This window comes from Pipistrellus hanaki, assembly GCF_964339955.1.
Source record: "Pipistrellus hanaki genome assembly, chromosome: X".
NCBI classification, from domain to species: Eukaryota; Metazoa; Chordata; class Mammalia; order Chiroptera; family Vespertilionidae; genus Pipistrellus; species Pipistrellus hanaki.
Genome location: NC_140524.1, coordinates 4,108,440 through 4,128,859, shown reverse-complemented (window position 1 = coordinate 4,128,859; position 20,420 = coordinate 4,108,440). Strand labels below are relative to the sequence as shown.

Sequence of the window (20,420 nt, the reverse complement as noted above, 5' to 3'; positions counted from 1 at the left end):
AAGCAGATCTGGCTCATTTTATGTGAACTCAGTATTGATATATCTGTAGATTATGTAAATATATCTTGACTAAAATATCAACATATTAATGGTTTGTATGCAGATTTGGAAATAGATACAAATTGTCATCCCTACAAAGCTTGTCATTACAGATTAAAATTTCCAATTGTGGGACACATAGACATGGAAAATTAAAAGCTTTTGCTTATTCGGAGTGCTCTTGAAATAATATATTTGGAGACCCCTCTAAAGATTGTTACAGCACACACAGACACACATACACATACATACACACACACACACACACACACACACACACACACATGTAAAACATCATCCCAAAAATAGAATTTTGGGAAACCTAACTGTGTAAGACACTATTGTCCTTGAGCTCCTGTGTGTGGAATATTCTGTAAGGGCACTAATGCATCGGTAGCATTTGTCTGTCTACAGAATGTCCATACCCATGTTTAAAAGGAAAACCACCACGGATAGATAACAAAAGGGACCGTGCATTTCAGCCTGTTGGTATAGTAAAAAAATAAAATGTACATGTGTAACTAGAGCTCAAAATATGCCCTCTCGACTTCCTAATGCACAGACTTGCCTGGGAGTAGAAAATATTTGGTCAATCTAGCCTTTCTCTTCAGAAAGCCAGTTTCTTCCCCATGGTAATATTTATAGTCCACAAATTACTAAATGGGTTGGGTTAAAAAATATGGCAGAAAAGGAAGTGTCTTCATGTCAGTTGGTTAGATATGTACCCTGTCTATAAACAACAGCCATGTCCTTACTCTCTACTTAAGTTCCAAAGTCATGATTTTAGTTTTGATCCATCTCTTTCTCAGTATTGTTCCTAATAAATTCTTAAATTAACGAGGATTCACTTATTTCCGTATGAAGCAGCTCAAGTTTTGTACGACAACTTGACTCTCACTGAACACTATTAGGAAAGGAATGCCCACTTTCCCCTGAAGGTTTGTTGTATGCCTCCCTCCTGGTGGAATGCCTTTGAGAGATTCAACTCTTTTCTGAGCAATTGTTTTCAGAATCTTGGTCTTTTGTTTCCAGAGCTCATGGCTAGATAGTTTGTAACCTGGTCTCTACCCCATATGCGTTGTTTTCACACTTCTCTCCAAAGGCCAAAGATTATCTCCCAGAAGCTCCAAAATGATTCCTGTTTCTGAAATTTATGTGTAAAAGGAAATTTTGAAAGGAAAGAGGGTGAGACTCAAGTTCAAACTTAAGAATTCTTGTAAAGGATTATATTGATGAACAAAAGCTCTCTGGCATTTTTGGCAGACATGTCAGAAAAGGCAGTGATTGTAATTAATTTTTAGTAAGTGCCGCATATTTGATAATTGCTCTGATTCATGCTATTCTATTCCTCTTCCTTCACCCACAGCAAAACAAGCTTAATTTGATTCATGCCCTTAGGAAGAAAAAAAAAAAACCTAAGATTACTCACATGGCTATGATTCAGCTCTTGGCTCCCACCACCTCCTCTTCCTCCTCCTCCCTTTCTCCCTCCCTGCCCACTCCCATATTCACTCCCACCCAGTTGCCATAAACACACACACACACACACACACACACACACACACACACACACACACATACACACAAACTGAGTCAGTTCGTTGTTTAAAATGGGTGGGGAAAGAAGACTAATAAAACTTTTCTGAGGGCAGTATACTCCTTAGATCTGAAATCATTTCAGGAGGACCGGTAAAGTGGCTGCTTATATAACATGAAAAGGCTGACACAGAGGCAAGGTCTCATAAAAGAAATGTTCAGATTGTCTTATATAAGTCTAGACATTGTGTGTGTGTGTGTGTGTGTGTGTGTGTGTGTGTGTGTGTGTGTGTAGAGGCATACATATGGCTGCATAGTTACGTTTCTATGAATATTTTCTAATATTGGGAATCTCACATACCCTGTATACAAAACTAGTCATCCAATCTCAAAGTGGGATACCTGTTTTAATAAAATACTGAATCTAGCAGCTATCCAAGTGTGTTTGATCACTGTCAAACATACATGATCCGTCACGTGTCAGTGCTCAGGAGTTGGAGGATTGGTTTTGAGGGAGACAGCTGACCCTTAGTGAGCCCATGGTGGTGGCAGACATTGAGGCAGTGACTTTTGTTCCTTCTTTGTATTTTCTCATTCCCATTCTCCAGATAAAATAAAAGCCTTATGAAATAAAATGACTTTCCCAAGTCCCTCCCAGAGCCAGAATTGGAACCCAGGCTGTCTGTTTACATCGCTACCTCTAAGTCTGGTTTATGAGAACTTGACACAGTTGGATCATTTGGAGATTGCCTGCGGACCGGAGTGGCGACTGGGAGAAAGCTTTATGTTGGGGTGTATTCCAGTAAAACCCTAAAGGGAATATTTTGGTAAAATGAATAGTCAACTCCCAGTTTAGCTGTCTTTCATTGTCTCGGGGTATATACCTTTTTTCTGCCCTCTTCTGCCAATTTGAAAATTAGATATTTGAGCATTTTTATACAATATGTTATAGAGCATGCTTTCTGTGTTATAACAAAATTAATTATACATTAAGGTATCACCCAAGCAATTGCTGACTTTGCTCAAGGTCAAAGGAAGTGTGCTGAAAAGAGATAACTGTAGTTCAACTGCTCAAATTGAGCCGCCCAGATTTCTGGTGTGGGGACTTGGACTTCTTATTACTGCATTCTTCCTGTCTGTGTGAAACCTGGGGACCATTTATTCCACGGAATGCCACCCCATCTTGGTAGTCAACTTGTTACTGAAGAGGGAGACTTTTAGGCATGTCAACTTACTGAATTTGAACCTTCACAGATGACATGATGATGATTTTCAGGTTTTCATTTTGCTGCTTTTAGGCAAGTTGGAATTACAAGGACTATACAGGTGTGTGTGTGTGTGTGTGTGTGTGTGTGTGTGTGTGTGTCTGTGAGAGAGAGAGAGAGGGGGAGAGAGAGAGAAAGAGAAAGAGAGAGAGAGAGATGTGGTTGTATTTCATGTGTGCTAGCGTGTGAGTAGCTCCATTTAGAATGTGAATTGCAGTAAATGCAAAAGTGAAAGCTGCAAAATGGATGTCATGCTCCCAACCACTTCCTGAAGAACCTGCCACATGAGCCCCAGACTGAGAGACTTACTGGGGCCCTCAGGACAGGAAGAGGCCTCCCTGCTAAGAATCTCCAGTAGACCTACAGATCTACGATCTGTTACTGCTGTCGGGCAAACTCAAATGTTTGGTTGCCTCAGCTGTAAAGTTTTCAACCAATAATTTTGAAGCTTTAAATATTTGGGAATAGGACCCAAACTTGCTATACTATATTAAAAGTAATCCCTGTCACTTCCTCATTGACAGGATCCAGTTCTTTGAAACCGTTGAGAAAGTGCATTCTGATCCTAAAATGTCCAAGTTATAAAAGAAAAAATGCGAGCCTGTCAGATTAACTGCAACCACCAGTCTAATAAAACTGAGTCACATCCAAACGGTCTGCACTTCCACTCCCCTCCCATTCTGGGGAAAATGTGTCCGGGGGAGGCAGTCTGAGTCACCACCTGGTTTGTTTGACATACACTTCCTTCCATAAATTGGGGATGGCAAGCAGCGCAGCGTGCTGGGCTTGTCTGGGGAAGGAGCTGTCGCAGCCTTACACAACCAAACAGGGCCTTTACCTTAAAGGATGGAGCTGAGCCTGCATTTTGCCTTCAGATGTGGGGGGTAGGAAGAAATGACAGACCCTAACAGAGAGCATTTGTAAGTACCATCTGGAGTGGGGTGAGGCTGGGGCGGGGAGAACTTGTGTCAATGAAATGGTAGGAGTGCTCACAATTGAATTTTCCCTAGGATATAAAAAATACATAAGAAATAAATTAATGGTGTTAAGATAAAAATAAAGAAGGGGGACTCAGTTCCTTCACAAGAATGAACTGGATGTGAACAGTCTACAATGATGACATGGAAAAGGACGGGTGTGAGAGGCATATGATTTGGTGGTTACCATACACATGTGTCTTGACAGTTGTTTAATTTTCCCTGATTGACCCAACCATTGTGAGAGAAACGTATTTCATTTCTGAAACGCTTTCATGGCAAGCTGAATCTCCTTTAGGGGGGGGGGGGTTGGGAGGATGATGAGAGAAGAGGTTCATGTGTGTCACACATTTTTCTGACAGTGGCTTCGCAGGGGCTTCCCGGAGCTTGTTAAAATAATTCAGGATGTACAATTGTCGCAGAGACGGTAGAGGAAGGGTGAGGAGGACTGGGGTTATAGCTGAAGTGGCTTTGTAAACAGCCTCCGCTTTGGATTGTTTTTTTTTAACGTGTGCCAGGCATTCCTCTGACTTCCATCCTGACTTGGTTGTGGCTATCTGTCTGTCTGTGTGAGCCTTGGGTGTTGCCTGTTTGAAAGCCGGAGTTGTCTCAGCCTGGGCGTTTTCTGTTTCAGCTTATGGCTCTTTTCCCCTCTCTCTTTTCCTGAATGAGTGTCCTTTGTGTAACCCCAGTAATTCAGAAATCCTGCAGTCAGAGGGACTGCCCTGTCACGTGACTTGGGTACTAGGTGCTGCCTGTGATTGGTCAGCAGCTAATTGGCGGGTCCCTATAAGAGGTCCCACTTCTGGAGTCAGACCACTCTCCTGCCCAGGCTGCTACTCAATGGGGGCCAGAGGGTGGAGAGGGCCGGCCCGGTGGCCAGTGAGTCAGCCACATGTGACAGATGACCAAGGGACCGCTTGCTTGGAGTCAGTGCATCTGTGGAAGACACCCAACGGGTTGTGGCTGGCTTGATCAAACTCTGGCTTCCTGAACTGGTAACTGTCACTTTAATATAGCTTACTGATTAAACTCAGAAAAATGCAACTAAAAATCTTTGCCAGGAACTTGTGTGGACTTACTCCCTGTCTCCCCCCACCCCCCCACCCCGTTCTTATTCGTTTTTGTCACAGGAATGAAATGCAGATAACCGTTTAGAAAGCTTTTGTAGGAAAGCACCTCGTGTGATCTGGAACAAAGACATTATATAATCAGATTTCTCATGCTGTGAAGAGGGAGTTTGAGCGAACAGAAGCAGCATTCTGTCACCAGGAAATACTGCTTGATCCAGAATTGGGTAAGTTGAAAAATGGCATTGCTCCCTAATAGATATCATATGGGATGTGTGGGAACTGTGAAATGGTTCACAGATCCCTAACAACCGCGTTGGACCACAGAACCCATAAACAGAGTGAGGAATTAAAAAAAAAAAAAAAATAGCAGCCCAAGAATATAGCATGAAGGCTGAGAAGCAGCCAGGTATTGAACAAAGATTAATTGAGCATTGCCAGTTTAGGCAACTATATGTAATGCAACTAGTTTGGCTTTACCCCGTTTTTACCTTTTCCTTTTTAATGGGGGAAATCAAAATGGGTTATTTGGTAACACTGTGGCGTCAACTCGCCATGGATGTCTATTTCCATTTAGTATGGATAGTATGTATGATTTTTGGAAGAATGCTTTTATATTTAGTCAACTTGCTCTCCTTTTTTCAACCCTCTACCTAAGGATGTCAAGTATTTAGTTAGAACTCCACAAAATGAAAGTTTAAGTAATGCATTTCTTACTGATTATGAAAGGCAGATGAAGATGATAATAGATTTTTTTACATTTGTATCATGAATTTTAAGATTGTTCTACTTGATTACATTAATATAGCAAAAGAGTAGTTTTTCCCATATGGTCCAATACACTTTGAAAGGTTCTGATTAGCAATTCTTACTGGTGTGCCTGTCTGTCTGTCTTTCTCTCAAACTTTTAAATTGTTTTCTGATCTTGAATCTGAACTTCCTTTGTGTTTAAGTTGTCCATAAAAATACAATAAAGCTTTGAATACCTATGTTCTCTACAAGTAGGTTCTTGTTCATGAACTCTAAAGAAACAAGTTTATATTAGGCATGAATATCTGATTTCTTTTCTTGGCTTTTTCAGAATTATTTTGCTGGAAAAGTTGAATAGAATAAGAAAATCATATTAGAATGGTGGGTGACTACCTGATTTTACCAGTTTATTAATGGTTAATAGAAGCAGTCATGTGATACATATTTATAGAATCACATAGGAATTGTTCTTTAACTGTTAGCAACTATCTAGGTAACTTTGGTGATCTCCCTATATCAATGTGAATTCATAGAATTAAAGCTGTTATCAGAGTTGTGCATTTTGGGTTATATAGGATATAATACTATTTATTTTGTTTTCAGTATCTTAAGCCAAATTGAAGGTTGAATCTGCATTTCTGACTTGGTTCCCATTCTGTTGCTTTCAAAATCTTAAAATTCATAACTCAAATGGAAAATGTACAATAAAATGCAGGCTAGCAATGCTGTAGTTCTCTCTGGCACTGGAGTGGGATGAGGGTAGAGGAGAGGGAAATGAATCCATGGGGATGTGTTAATTGGTATTTTTTCTCTTGTAATTAGAGAATGTTGAAGGTTATTATTCTCAAACAGCTTTCAAAGACATTGACAAAGAGCAAGATAAGCATGGCCTTTAGGGGCACTTCCTCCAATAAGTCAGATCGCTGATGCAAGTGTGAATATTACAATTATTTGACTTAATTAAGGTGTGGCTGAAGATGTGAAAAAAGACTACTCATTCCCTTGAATCACATGAATTTATAGGTTTTAGATAGAGTCTTGAAGACAGAAAAATGGTAATGAAGAATTAAGATATTGACAGGTAATTTACATCCCACTGCTAGTTGTATTCAGTGATTCACAAGTATTTTCAGCTCTGTCTTTCATGTAATTACTTGGGCAAAATAAGATGATTTAACAATCTAGCTAAAAAACTACCATTTTAATGGAAAAAATTGCCTATATAATTTGTAGATTTGACTCATCCATTTAGAATCTATTGTCATGAATGAAAAAAAAAAATGAAGAGAGTTGAAACAGTAAATGCTGGAAAGTATTTTCCAGAATAATTCTTTTAGATCTTCATGTTTTCAGCTCTGTTTGCTGTGTTGTTATTTACAAAATATGTATGGAAAATAAATAACATGGCCTTGTCCTGAATTCTCCACTGGTGTTATTGAAAGTATTAATATTTTATGTACTCTGTAAACAGTGTGCATGTGTCCTTGTCTTTATGGGTATGTAAAGATACAAACCAAAACGAATCTGGTCTAGTGACAGACCTCAAAATATTTTTCTCCCAAATTGTCTTTGGTATTTTTATAGTCAAAAATAGAAACATTTTCCTTTTGGGCTTGTTTCTTACCTTTTTGATGTGTTATACCTTTTTGCCCAACCTTTTAAGGTATGTATATGTATGTGTTTAGATACTTGATTGGAAGGGGGAGCTTTAATTGCCAGCAAAACAAGTGGGTGTTTGTTAGAACCTAGATAAGCCTCATGGTGTTGTTCCTATGACAACTGAGGGGTTGGGTGTTGAAATGTAGCTTGAAGTTCTCAGTTTGGAAATGTCATTCAGACCTCCCACCACAGTCTTATTGAGTGAGTAGGAGGATAATGAGAAGGGGGGAAACCACGAAGCAATATAAGTATCTCCATTCTTTTCATGTCTTCCTGACTTGGCTTTGTGTATGGATCACCATGGGGGTGGTAAGCCCTAGATCTTGCACAAAGCAATGCTTCAGTATAAAATAAATGGAAAAGGATCCAAAAAGTTGGGGAAGATAAATAACAAACAAGGGTAATAGGTAGGAGAAGTTGGCTTCCATGGGTTTGTGTAAGTCTTTTATCCAGCGTGGACCAGAGTGAGAACATGGTGAATGAGTTATTGTATATCTCTTCAAGAGCTGCAAATATTTCCTTAAAATGCAATGTGGAGCCGAAACCGGTTTGGCTCAGTGGTAGAGCGTCGGTCTGCGGACTGAAAGGTCCCAGGTTCGATTCCGGTCAAGGACATGTACATTGGTTACGGGCACATCCCCGGTAGGGGGTGTGCAAGAGGCAGCTGGTCGATGTGTCTCTCTCATCAACGTTTCTAGCTCTCTATCTCTCTCTCCCTTCCTCTCTGTGAAAAATCAATAAAAAAATTTTTTTAAAAAATGCAATGTGGAGAAAACGCCTTAGGAAGCAGGATAGTTTACCACTTCAGCTTAATGCTTATTTCTCTCCCCTAGGCTGATTACAGAGGACACTGTATTCTTTTAAGGTACATGCTTTTAGTTACTTCTCATCTAATAACTTGTCTTTTTTTTTCCTATGGGAAAGATAAAGTGTGCTATTAAAAAGTGGTAAACTTAGGTATTTCACCCTGTGTTCAAAAATTACTTAAAAAACCCCTTAAAGATTGTTAGAGACCAGTTGTTGGTGGAAATGATTTGGTTGACTGAGAATCTTATGGCATATTGTTTTTTTTGGGGGGTGGGGGGGCAAAGGTTGTTTAGACTAATTTTGGGGATCAATTAGTTATGCAGCGTGGATTTTCCATGCCTAAAGGACTTCCTTACTTTCTACTCTTAAATGGTTTTGACTATTTATTTGGTCATTAGCATATCCAGAAGTCAGAAAGGAAAAATAGATCTCAGTGGGTTTTACCCCTTACTTAATATATAGGTCTACCATCTCTATTGAATTCCAAAAAGCTCTGAAAACCAAGATTTTCATGTCAAAAACTTGCTAGCAGATCATGACCTGAACTGATGTGAAGCTATTTGTTGTCTTTGTCCCACTTCATAGGAATATTAGTAAGTTTTATTGTAGCAATATTAATATGTTTGACTTTTCTGGAATTTTATATTGATGGAATAGTTACCTATTAAATTAATAAAATGTCAGATAAGGATTTGTGGACTTCTAATTACTGATATGCATGGAGCTTATATTATGTGCCAGGCACTACTTTAAATGAGTCACTGGCATCTATAACGCCTGGCACATAGTAGGTACTCAGTAGATGTGTTTTGGTACCTATGTTAACTCATTTAATCCTCACAGAAACTGTATATGGCCATTATAATGATCTCCATTTTACATGGGAAACTGATGCACAGAGAGGTGAAGCAACTTGCCCAAAGTAACACAGCCAGGAAGTTGTAGGGCCAGGGTTTGGAAGCCAGTAGTCTAATTGCAGTCTACTCTTACTGAGTCCACTTCAGGTATGAGAGAGGCCTGGAGACATGGCGCCGAGTCTAAAAGATGTTTCAACTGTTTTCTTTATTCCTGGCCACTCTGTGCCTGGTGCCATTAGAAGCAGATGGCTTTACCACCATGGTATTACCTGAAGGCTCTCCTAGGTGGGAGTGTGTGAGTTCCTGGGGTCTCAGAGGCTCCTAATCTCTTCACAAGTTTCCTAACATTGATCTCTATCAACAGTCTGACTTCTTTAGTTGGAAAAATTAAGACACAAAAATAACTCTTTCCTTAGTCCCAAGGAACGAATCTTGAATAGTGGAAAAAGTTGAGTAGACATTCTCTGGGTCCTTCACTCCAGCAGGAGGTCTGGGCTGTGAGGAGAGAGGGCATGGGAGACCTGGGAGGGATGAGCTCCATGGTATGGGAGCCGCACTAGGACAAAGCAAGGGCTCCCAGAGGGGAATCAGCAACAGCCTTCGTGACTCTAAAAGGATACTTTTAACAGTACTTCAGGAAAGTATAGAAGATGTCTTTCCAATACATGTAATTTTCTAGGTATAAAAAATTCATCCCATGCTAATAGCAACTGCCCCATTCTAACCATTTTCCAAATTCCCTATCCTTCTAACCTGCTTAATTTCCTTGTTAGCATTTATCTCTGACATATTGTATGCTTTACTTATTTATTCGTTTGGTATTTTAGTCAAACCCCAGCGGTAATGTCACCTTTGAACAAATTTAAAGTTTCAAATTTGTTTCTCTTTGATCTCCATCTTCAAACTAATTTTCTCCTGTCAATCTTACTTAGACTGCTATAAATAATGAAGGTTTTTTGCTTATTGGATTATTCTCATTATTAGTTGTCATTTTTATATTCACAGTCATGGAAATTACTTTTTCTTAAACTGTTTTTGATTGTGCAAACAGAATTTGGAGGACTGCAATCACTGAGTATTTTTAAATTCAATAAGATTGTAATTAATTGCAAAGGCGAACATGCATAATAAAATATTTTTATATTTTGTGAACTACCTTCAGCTTAGATAGGGAGGTGTGAAACTATACATAACATTTAACCCCCCTTCAAAATTAAAACTCTCATGTGCTATCCTTTTCCTTGGAAAAATTAAAAATATCGATAAAAATGTTCTACATGTTATGTTAAAAATTGTAAAGGAATTAATCTTGGACATTTCCTGGCTCAAGTTCTTAAATTCTCAACTGCAGTCTATTGTCTTTTAATCCTATATTTATTCTAGTTTATGCATTGTGAAGTATTAAAGATAATTTAAAAATACATATATTATTTACTAAAAATATCGTAGTCATGTAAATACATCATTAGATCATTTATACACTTAATTAATTTTCTTTTAAATCCTTAAAGGAACAGATGAGATGCATGTAAACGTTAAATATAATATGCTTTTGTGAGTCCATATAATAATTGAGATATTTTTGTTTTCTTAGCTATATTTTAATAACACAATAGTTTCCAGCTGCTTTCTTTTAAAGGTTGATCTAATAAAGTAATAATTTGCTGAAAAATGAAATGTAGCTGGTTACTTTAAGGTAGAAGATGGAGTCATTGATTATGAAAAGCTAGCAAAGGTTTTCTTGTAGAGGATCTTCCTTTCTGCCTGGAAGAGTTTTATCTTCTGAAGCACCGACTCTCCAGAAAGCCCATTGTTGGCTGTGGTATTGGGAGAAAGCTTACTCTTTCCCTTTCTAAAAGAAGAGGGATAAAGACTTTTAAAATGAAAACCCATTGATTTCTCTCAATTAGGCTTTGAGGGACATATATATAATGTGAGACCAGGGTTCTTAAAAGTGAGAAAAACTATGAATTTGGACAGGTCCAGCAACATTTTGCAGGGTCCTTCCAAAGTTCTGGCTACCTGAAGAAATTCTCCAGACCTCCAGCCATTTTGCAGTGAGTGTCAAATATAGGATAGTGGTTGCCATGACTTCAAGGAGGTGCCTGCTCCCAGTATCCATCACAGTGTTTGCTCCTCAAGGGGCCCAGGCTTTGGAAACAAGTAGACTTGTGTGTTGAGCTGACTTTGCTCCTTGCTAGCTGAGTAAGCTACTCCATTTTGTGGTCCCTGGAGTAATGGTGCTTACTTGAGTTCCTTCCCAAATCCTTTTTGGAACAGACTTCAGTTTAATCTTAAACCCTATGGATCCATATGTATTTTTTCATATCAGAGTAAGTCAAACAGTGATGACAATGGCAGCTGCCATTTATTGCATACTTAACCATGTTCTAGATAAGGCACTATTGTATTAGCTCTACTTGCATTCAACTGCTCAATCTTCTTGACAACCCATCGGTTCAATTATTATACCCACATAGATGAAGACATCGTGGCATAGTAAGGTAAAAGAATATGTTTGTGACTGATAAGTTGTGGAGCCAGGCTTTAAATCCAAATAGGCAGTTGCCAGTATAAATGGAAAGTACTTCTTTCTGGCAGAAAAGGAGAATAAAAGTTGACTGAACCCGAAAGTCTCAGAAACGGTCTTCTCATTTCTAATTTGCAAAGTGTCACATCTGCCAGACCTGGCCCTCTCAGTATTGAAATACAAAGTTGACTTTTTCTGTTTCTTATTTTACAAAGCAACAGGAACAGTTTGAGTCATTTGTGTTTTATGAGTTTTAATTAGGCCACCGAAGTCCATGAGGGGAATTCCTTGTTTTCAGTTGATCTCATGCACTAACAAATTTACTCATGTAACTTCCCCTATTTTTTTTCTCTAATGTTTTCACTTGAAAAGTGGGGGTGAAAGGGAGAGGTTATGTGAGCATTTGAGTCCTAGGGATGTACTTTCAGCAACCTCTCTAGAGATTCATTCTTCTATCTGGTGTAGAATTAATCCATAGAAAAGTAAAATGGGGAACAATCTATAATGACTAATATTTTTCTCCTTTGTCACCATCTACAATAGTTTTAGGTGATATCTAGAGGGGTAAGACTTCTAAGTAAATAAGAAGTCATCTATTTGCATAAAACCTTGTGCTTGGATAAGGAGTTAAATTTTCAGAATATGAGAAAGGGAATTCACATTGAGAATTTCCTCCTCTATCAGATGTAGGCTGAGAATTTGGGAGGGTAAGAGCAGTCTACCCTAACTTATGGGTTCAGAGTGCTTAGAAATCTTTTAAAAAATCTCCTGGCCTTGGACTGAGCCTGTCTGTAGGAGGATATACTAACCATTTTATTTGTTAAGTTGTTCATTCATTCATCCACTATCTCCCATACCTCATTCAGCATCTACCTACAGATGGATGAAAGAAAGGATAGGGTTAAGGTCCATTAAAGGAAGGAAGAGGAATAACTACAAATTCACTTTCTTCCTTGCACCTCAATGACTACGTCTCTTATTTGATTCTTGGTCATTTTTTAGACAAGGCACATTTTACCTAATGACATTCATAAAAGTTTTTAAGTTAATCTTCCTTTGGCAGCCGGCTTCCTTTTTTTAATAAGGGAAAGAAAAGGCTTATGACAGGAAAATAATGCAGAGACATTGGTTTTTTTTATTTCCTTTCTTTAATGGAGGTGGAAGAAAGATTCATAGGAGAGAATGTGTTAATAAATAATGTCTAAGAATTCCCCTGAGCTTTCAACTCATTTCCCTGTTTAAAGAACATTAAGAGAGAACAAAGGCCTCCACAACGATGTCCTGAAAGATGATTTTTAAATAGAATTTAAACCAATTTGGAGGTACAAAGTCCTGCTCTGCCCTCAATTAAATTTATTATGAGGTTGTTTTTTTAAGTATCACTAAGTAAAAAAATGTGAAAAATGAGGAATATCCTCTCTTCTGGGGCGGTAAAGACAGGGAGGAGGGTTTATGCCACTAACACTTCAAAAAGTGTTACTTGTCACCGTGCTGTAGTTAGGGATACTCTCCCTTAAGACAGAGTCTTTACTTGTGATTTAGTAATGATTTAAACATGTGACTCTTTTCCCATACTTTTTAGAAAACACACAACTACCCTGTTTCCCCGAAAATAAGACAGTGTCTTATATTAATTTTTTTCTCCCAAAGTTGCGCTAGGTCTTATTTTCGGAGGATGTCTTATATTCGGGGAAACACGGTAGTCATCAAGTTCTTTGTAATAGCACAAATTTGGTCTGTGTGTTTTCTGATACCAGTTTGATCACGCCACAATGCTTTATATCATATGAAGTGTTAAGTCTATGTCATAGACTTAGTACAATAAGTACTCTTTCAGACAAGTTAAGTTAGTAAAGACAGTAAACCCTCTTTTTCTCCATCCTGTTTGATAGCCATACTCTAAAAGACCCTTATCTTCTGCCTATGGATAGTAGAGAGAGTTTAAAGGTGATCCTTCTTAACTCATCCCTGCACAATTTCTCTTAATGTTGGGAAAATGACCATCTGGCCTTTGAAGTACGGGGTATTAGCAAAAATTGTTCCAGGTTCTATATAAACCTCATAAGCTTATAACAGAACAACTGGCAAAGATACCATATGGGAAGTAGTCATTTTACAAAAAGATATTTATTACATACCTATTACATGCCAGACTGTGTTCTCTGTCCTGGAATATAGCAGGGAACAGGTCTCTGCTCACATGGAGGGGGGAGGCTGACAGTGATTGAGCAAATAAATACATGGCAGGAGCTAGTACATGCTATGGATTAAAATACAACTGTGTCAGACAGAGAGGGAGTGCCCTGGGGACAGGGGAAGAACTACCTTATCTAGGGCTGACAGGGAAGGCTTTTCTAATGTTGACGCAGAGAATTATCCATGGGAAATGAGGAGCCAACCAGAAGGGCCTCTGGAGGAAGAGGATTCCAGGCAGAGAAGACAGTCACTGCAGTGGAGGGAGGAGCGAATTGGGCAGGTTTAAGGGGCAGAAAAGAGCCCAGTGTAGAACAGCAGGCAAGGGGGAAAGTAGTAGATGAGGTTGGGAGGTAGCGAATGGCAGATCACACAGTTGGCCATGGTAAGAAACTGCTGGAACATTAGACATGATAACTAAAGATAAGGAGAACGGTAAGTTTGTAATGGCACAACTTTGGTCTGTGAGTTTGCTGGTACAGGTTCTAGACCTATTTATAGAGGGATTCTGGAGAATCCATCCATTGTGGGCCATAACCTGAGTGTGCACATGTTGGTAAGGGCTCTCATAAAATGCTACTATTGTAACTTTAATTGTTATAATATGGAAACCTTGGCGATAAACAGTTTAGAATGTTGAACTGCATGGTTTTAAGTACTTGTGTGTTTAAAGTATGTTTGGTGGCCCTCCATTTTATGTTCATGCAAATGATAGGTTCACTCTTATAATTCTGCATGAAAGTTTTCTGATATAGGTTAAAAGGTTTTGTTGCATAGTACTTGTTTTACAACTGGAGGCAGAAAGGAAGAGTGGGAAAGTAAAAGCAGTTGCCCAGTTGGGAAGAATGGGGTTGTGTCTACTTTTATCTTTCAAATTGGTGTTAAAAACATTTTTGCAATTTCTTAGAGTTGATTGCAGTAAATGGATTGTAGCCCCTTATCATTTTTTTTTCATTTCTTTTTTTATTGTTTAAAGTATTACATATAGTAGTACATATATCTCTTTTTTTCCCATTGACCTTCCCCCAGCCTCCCCTACCCCCTGTCGCATACCCTCATTCCAGCCACACACACTCCCCAGTGTCTTGTGTCCACTGGTTGCACTTGTATGCATGCATACAAGTCCTTTGGTTGATCTCTATCATAATTTCTACATTTTGTGTAAGGTATATACAGTTTCTGTCATGTAGGAATTTACATGTTAAGAAACATTATGACATCAATGAGAACAGACATCTTGTTTTATAAACACTGGACCATGTAACCAGTCTTAGAGGGGCTTGATAGCTATTTATACTAGTAGGTATAGTCCAGGTTTGTCTTACTAAACACCTCCTGAGACTTTATACCTAACACTTATACTAGCCTGACTTTCCACTAGTTAGTTATGCATTTGGGTTAACCTTCATATTCTTTTAGCCAGGGACCCACCTGCAGAAAAGAGTTATTGGTTTTGTCATTTATAGTTCAATTTCACTGGACCGGATTTCCTTACTGCCTCTGGCTGCAACTGTCTGAGAGAATGAGAGCTTTACTTGTGGGGAGGAGGAATCAGTAATTTGGGAACACAGAGTGTTTTGTGGAAGGGGCCCTAGTGTGCTCCTTTCTGTTCTCCTCTGAAGTAGGACTCTGCGCTGACAGAGGGAATGAGAGTTGGCACATCATGAAGACACCGACCTCCTTGGATGAGATGCCTTGGGAGCTGAGAGAGAAAGATGCATAAATAGGCAATCAAGGCTGCAGGGAAATCCTAGGGTACCAGCAAATCGCTGGTAATAAGCCAGGGTGTCTTTAGACCCTTGCCTCACTTCTTTCTAGCATCCATGACATTCCTGCTCATCTCTTGGAAGACAATAGATCCTGACTTAGAGAACAAGGAATTTAGGAATGGGTGTTTAAGATACCATCTTCTCCAAGTCTTCTTGCATATATTTTTCTCAACTGAGCCTACTTTCGAGGTGTAATATAGAGAGCTAGACAGAAAGGTCCCTTTGCTATTAGCCTCTGACTTCCAGCTTTGAGGAAAATGTATGTATTGCCCAAGAAGTGGTGTGTTCTGTTTGGTCTTTCTGGTCATGTCTGCTGGTCTGCTGGCACTTGAGCCATTTTGCCCCATGTGCCCGGGGATTTCCCTTTTTTTTTCTTGCTCCATATAAGCAGACAATCTGCTGCTTGATATTTCTGCATTTGACTGGAGTCTATTCTGAACCATTGTGCGGTGGCTGGTGGGCACTGCAAAATGAGTCAGTTCCTGCAGTTTGGTTACAAGTTCTCAAAAAGTATTTCAGAATGTGGATGTGGTCAGCATAGTCATTTTCCAGGCATCTGAAAGGAAACCCACATCAACTGTAACAACTGAGCTACGAACCTATGGCCTAGCTTTTCCTCAAAGGAAAGCTTGTAGCTCCCCTAGAATCTACCAGCCTGTTCTTTAGATCATCAGCAGAGTTCATCTTCATATTTGCAAATCATGTTTTCGCTGCCACTGTGTGCACAATGTGATAGAAGCTTTGGCATCCATCGCTTTTTTAATGTGGACACAAGTTTGCCAAGAAATTATTGTCGTAAAATGGAACCTATGGAATTAGACCATAATTAGTACAAAGTGTAAAATGTGGCTTAGGGACAGGAACTTTGGTGATTTTAGCTAATGCACTGAAGAAGAACTATGATGGTTTGGGTACCAGTACAATATGTGGAAATAAGACTATTTTGTTTACTAATTAAGTTCTGAGCCTCTGTAGACTTAGCAGCAATACTAATTAAAAATAATTAAATCCTTTTCAAGCTTTAAAGGAATTTCAAGTTTGTAAACATTTAGAGAATATTTTAGTTCAGCATAGGTTTTAGAAAATAATCATTGTGAAATGTTTATCCTTGGGTACACATGAATCACGTAAAATTTTGAGTTCTTAGTTATCAGTCTTGTACCATTATTGACTGGAATTCCATTATGACTGAATTTTCAATAATATGAAGACAAACAACAGAAAAAAGGATACATTTTTTGAGCAGATGCATCACCAACGAAGATATACAAATGACAAACAAATGCAAAGATGTTCAGCATCATTAATCATTAGAGAAATGCAAATCAAAACGACAATGAAATACCACTACACACCTATTTGGCTAATTACAAAGGCCAACCATACCAAGTTTGCAGAGCATCTGGAACTCTCGGTACATTTATGTAGAAACGGAAAATGGTACGAACATTTGGAAGACCATTTGTCAGTTCCTTAAGATGTTAAATATACACTGACCATAAGACCCAGATATTCCATCCTAGAGAAAAGAAAACATGTCTCCACAAAGACTTGTACATGAATGTTTACAACAGTTTTGCCAATAATAAGTAAAAACTGGAAGCAACACTAATAATATTCACCAATAGGTGAACAAATCAACAAATTGTGGTATATCCAGGATGGATACTACTCAATAATTGAGAACATGGATGACCCTGGACTAAATGAAAGAAGCCAGACAGAAAAAAATACATACTGTATGATTCCATTTATATAAAATTTCTTAAGGATGGAAAGAAATCTATGACAGAAAGCAGATGGTGGTTGCTTAGGGTGGGGAAAGTAGAATGGGTAATTGGTAGAGGTTGCAAAAAAAAAGCATGAGGATTCTTTGGGGCTGGTGGATAATTTCACTACCTTAAAAATGAGCAGTCATTGTTCTAGTAGATGGAGGGTTTTTAGATGACCTTTCTGGCCCCACTCCACCCCAAAAAAACACCAAACAAACAACAACTTAGCATCTCTTAGAGAAAAAGCTGACTAATGGCTTGGGGTTTAAAATGTAATTTCCTAGCATGGATGAGAAACCAAAGTTAAACTGCAAACATAAATGTGACAGCTTTCGTTGCTCCTGTTTACAAGGCATTGAAATAAGTGGCCCAGCAAGTGCCTTATTTAGCACTATGGGGCCAGCCATCTGCCTAGTTTGTAAGCATTTGCACTTAAACACAACTGTAGCACTCACCATCTGATGAAGGTGGAAGCATGTGAAGTGGGGTTCAGATTGCAAAGATAAGACATGAAAATACCACCTTCAGAGTCTACCATTAGAGAAATACATTTATTTGCAGAGTGCATGGAAATTGATAAGTATTTTTATAGACTCTTTGCTCCATATGTCAGACAGTTACTGGAGCTCCTTCCATTTGTATATGAGGCATTTATGACAATGATCCCCTCTAGTCTTGTTCTGTAGATGGCTAATAACAACCACAGGCTCCTTAAGGCTGTAAGGGTCAAAGATTCCTATAGAAATGAGCCACAGTAGCTGGACAGCACCATACACACAGTGGGTTTTGACATTTACTATGTGATTTCCCTCATCCGGCCTGATTGCTGATGGCATGAATTGAGAGAGTGGCTTCGTGAAACCAACACAGAAACATGAAAGCTTAATTCCCTTAGTTGCCCCGTGGTTTCCATCAAGATTGTCAAGTTCCATAATAAGTGAAATTTTGGGTACTGACTTCTTTTCAATTCCTTTAAAACAGTGGTCAGCAAATTGCGGTTCTCAAGTCACATGCGGCTCTTTGGCCCCTTGAGTTTTTAGCAAAGGCCAGCTTAGGAGTACTCTAATTAAGTTAATAACAATGTACCTCCCTATATAGTTTAAGTTTAAAAAATGTGGCTCTCAAAAGAAATTTCAATCGTTGTACTGTTGATATTTGGCTTTGTTGACTCATGAGTTTGCCAACCACTGCTTTAAAAGATACTAAACAGTCATTATTTGGATCCCAGTGACTGAAACTGGTGGCTTTGAAATGAAATAAAACAGAGATAAGGCAGATGCCATTAGGGTTTTGTTAGCCAATAAGATTGGCCCATGCCTGGCACCCCTTTCCTCCTTAGCTGTGTTGACTGACATCTCTTCTTGCTCTTTGTAGTTTTCAATGGTCCACTATCTTAAGTATCCCTCTTTCTTAATAAGTTAAAAAATATCTATGCTGTGCTGAACAACAGTAAATAGGCTTCTTGTTTACAGAAATTCTGATTGTTTTATCTTTGTATTGAAAATTTATGAGGAGCATGTGATACACTATAATATTTCCCAAATTTAGTAGACTCAAAAAGCTTTTTTTGTAAATTATCTCTTGTTTTAATACTCCAAAGAACACACTTTGGAAAATGCTGTTTTGTAACTTGTTCTTTGATATATTGGTAAAATGGTAATTTTCCCAAGTTTTCTGTCTGTCCCTAGTGGCACATCTAAAATTTGACTTGTTTTCTTGACTTAATCCTGAGAGTTCCCGTTTCTAAATTTTCTATTCATGCTTTTAAAATTTATTCAGGTTTATTCTAATCTTAGAAAATCAGAAGATATAATATTATGAGAGCACAAAGATTGTAAGGTTTTGTCTAAGGATAAAATTCAATAGAGGGCATCCATATTTTGGGTTTGTTTTATTTTGCTTTTCCAACAAATCCTATAGGTTCTGCTCTTCTAAGTACCTCCATTTAGTTCATCCCTAAGTCCACGTCCCCTCCTGGCTTTCATAAGGGCAAATATGAAAGAAAAGTGGTGATCTCAGAAGTAGGATGAAAAGAATTATCATATGGATTTTCTTTAGTTTTTTCCCAGACCACAGAAAGTTAATCATCAGGACAGGACTCATAAAAGAGGTAGTGTCAGAACGAATAATAGTTGTCAGTGAGAAATTTGAATAGTTTGGTGCCATTACATACTAGCTAGAAATGGGAGGCAGGAGAATGAACATGGGGTTAGAACACTGAGTCTGGAAGGGGACAAGGTAATTCTGGGCTTAGGTAAAAGGGGTTCGTTCCTGGCTTGTCACATCCACATAGGATTTTATAGGCAATCCAGAGTCTGAATACCCCAGTTGTGGTTTGAATTGCTCATCAGATTCCGAAGTTCACTGCTTTTCTCGCATTGCCAACTTATATATCCAGTGTGTTCTCATTCGAATTTGAGGGTTCCCCTTATTTTTGAGTTCTTATGCCTTGGCGTTTTGTCTAAATGAAAGGATTTTGTTTTTTTGTTTTTTGTTTGTCTGAAAATTACTTCTTCAGCACACTGCCATCTACACTTCCTCAGATTATCCCCAACACCACACACACACACACACACACACACACACACACACACACACTCACTCTCTTATCTTCCTTGAGCCAGTTCTGTCAAGGTTATACTATCCTTTAGTGCCAAGTACCTCTACTGACCTCTTTCTCCACTCATAGAAAGAGGAACCAGATTTCCCCTGCGTTACCATCATTATAAACAGCAGTTTTGTTTCTGTTATTTCCCCTTTCCAACTTAGAGATAAAGTTGGCCACTACTGCTACCCCCTCCCCAACCCTGCACAGGAAGAAATACTTCCTTCCTCAATTTCTTGACTTTGCCCAGGCCTATGAATATCTTCCCTTTCTCTCGGACTCCGGATGTTCACCTTTTCAAACTTTTTTAACTCCCAAGAGTTCCTCTTCCTTCATCCTTCCTCTCCCAACCTTCTGGCTTTCTCCATCTGATAAACTTCCCCTTCTGCCTCGTTCACAGCGCATGCCCATGAGGCTGTTGCCTCATTGAGTGCCTCAGTGTTGTGGCGAGGTTTTGGCCTTCTCTTCACATTGCTTTTCTCCTTGGCCCTACTGACCAACATCTTTCCTTCTTGTTCTTTGTCGCTTTCAATGACCCTACCTCTTCAGTATCCCTCTTTGTTTTTACATTCCACACTCCTTCCGTGACCA

At 38.8% G+C, this 20,420-nt stretch overlaps 1 long non-coding RNA gene across 2 annotated transcripts; it reads left to right on the top strand.

The window, feature by feature from the left end:
* The first annotated feature begins 3,639 nt into the window (after positions 1 to 3,639).
* On the top strand, positions 3,640 to 8,362 carry LOC311615073. 2 transcript variants are annotated; one of them, XR_014793731.1, is made up of 3 exons: positions 3,640 to 3,760; positions 4,951 to 5,114; positions 5,969 to 8,362. It is a non-coding gene; the product is annotated as an uncharacterized lncRNA (long non-coding RNA). The 2 variants fall into 2 exon arrangements; XR_014793732.1 differs by lacking the exon at positions 3,640 to 3,760 and adding an exon at positions 4,074 to 4,815.
* The last annotated feature ends 12,058 nt before the right edge of the window (positions 8,363 to 20,420 follow it).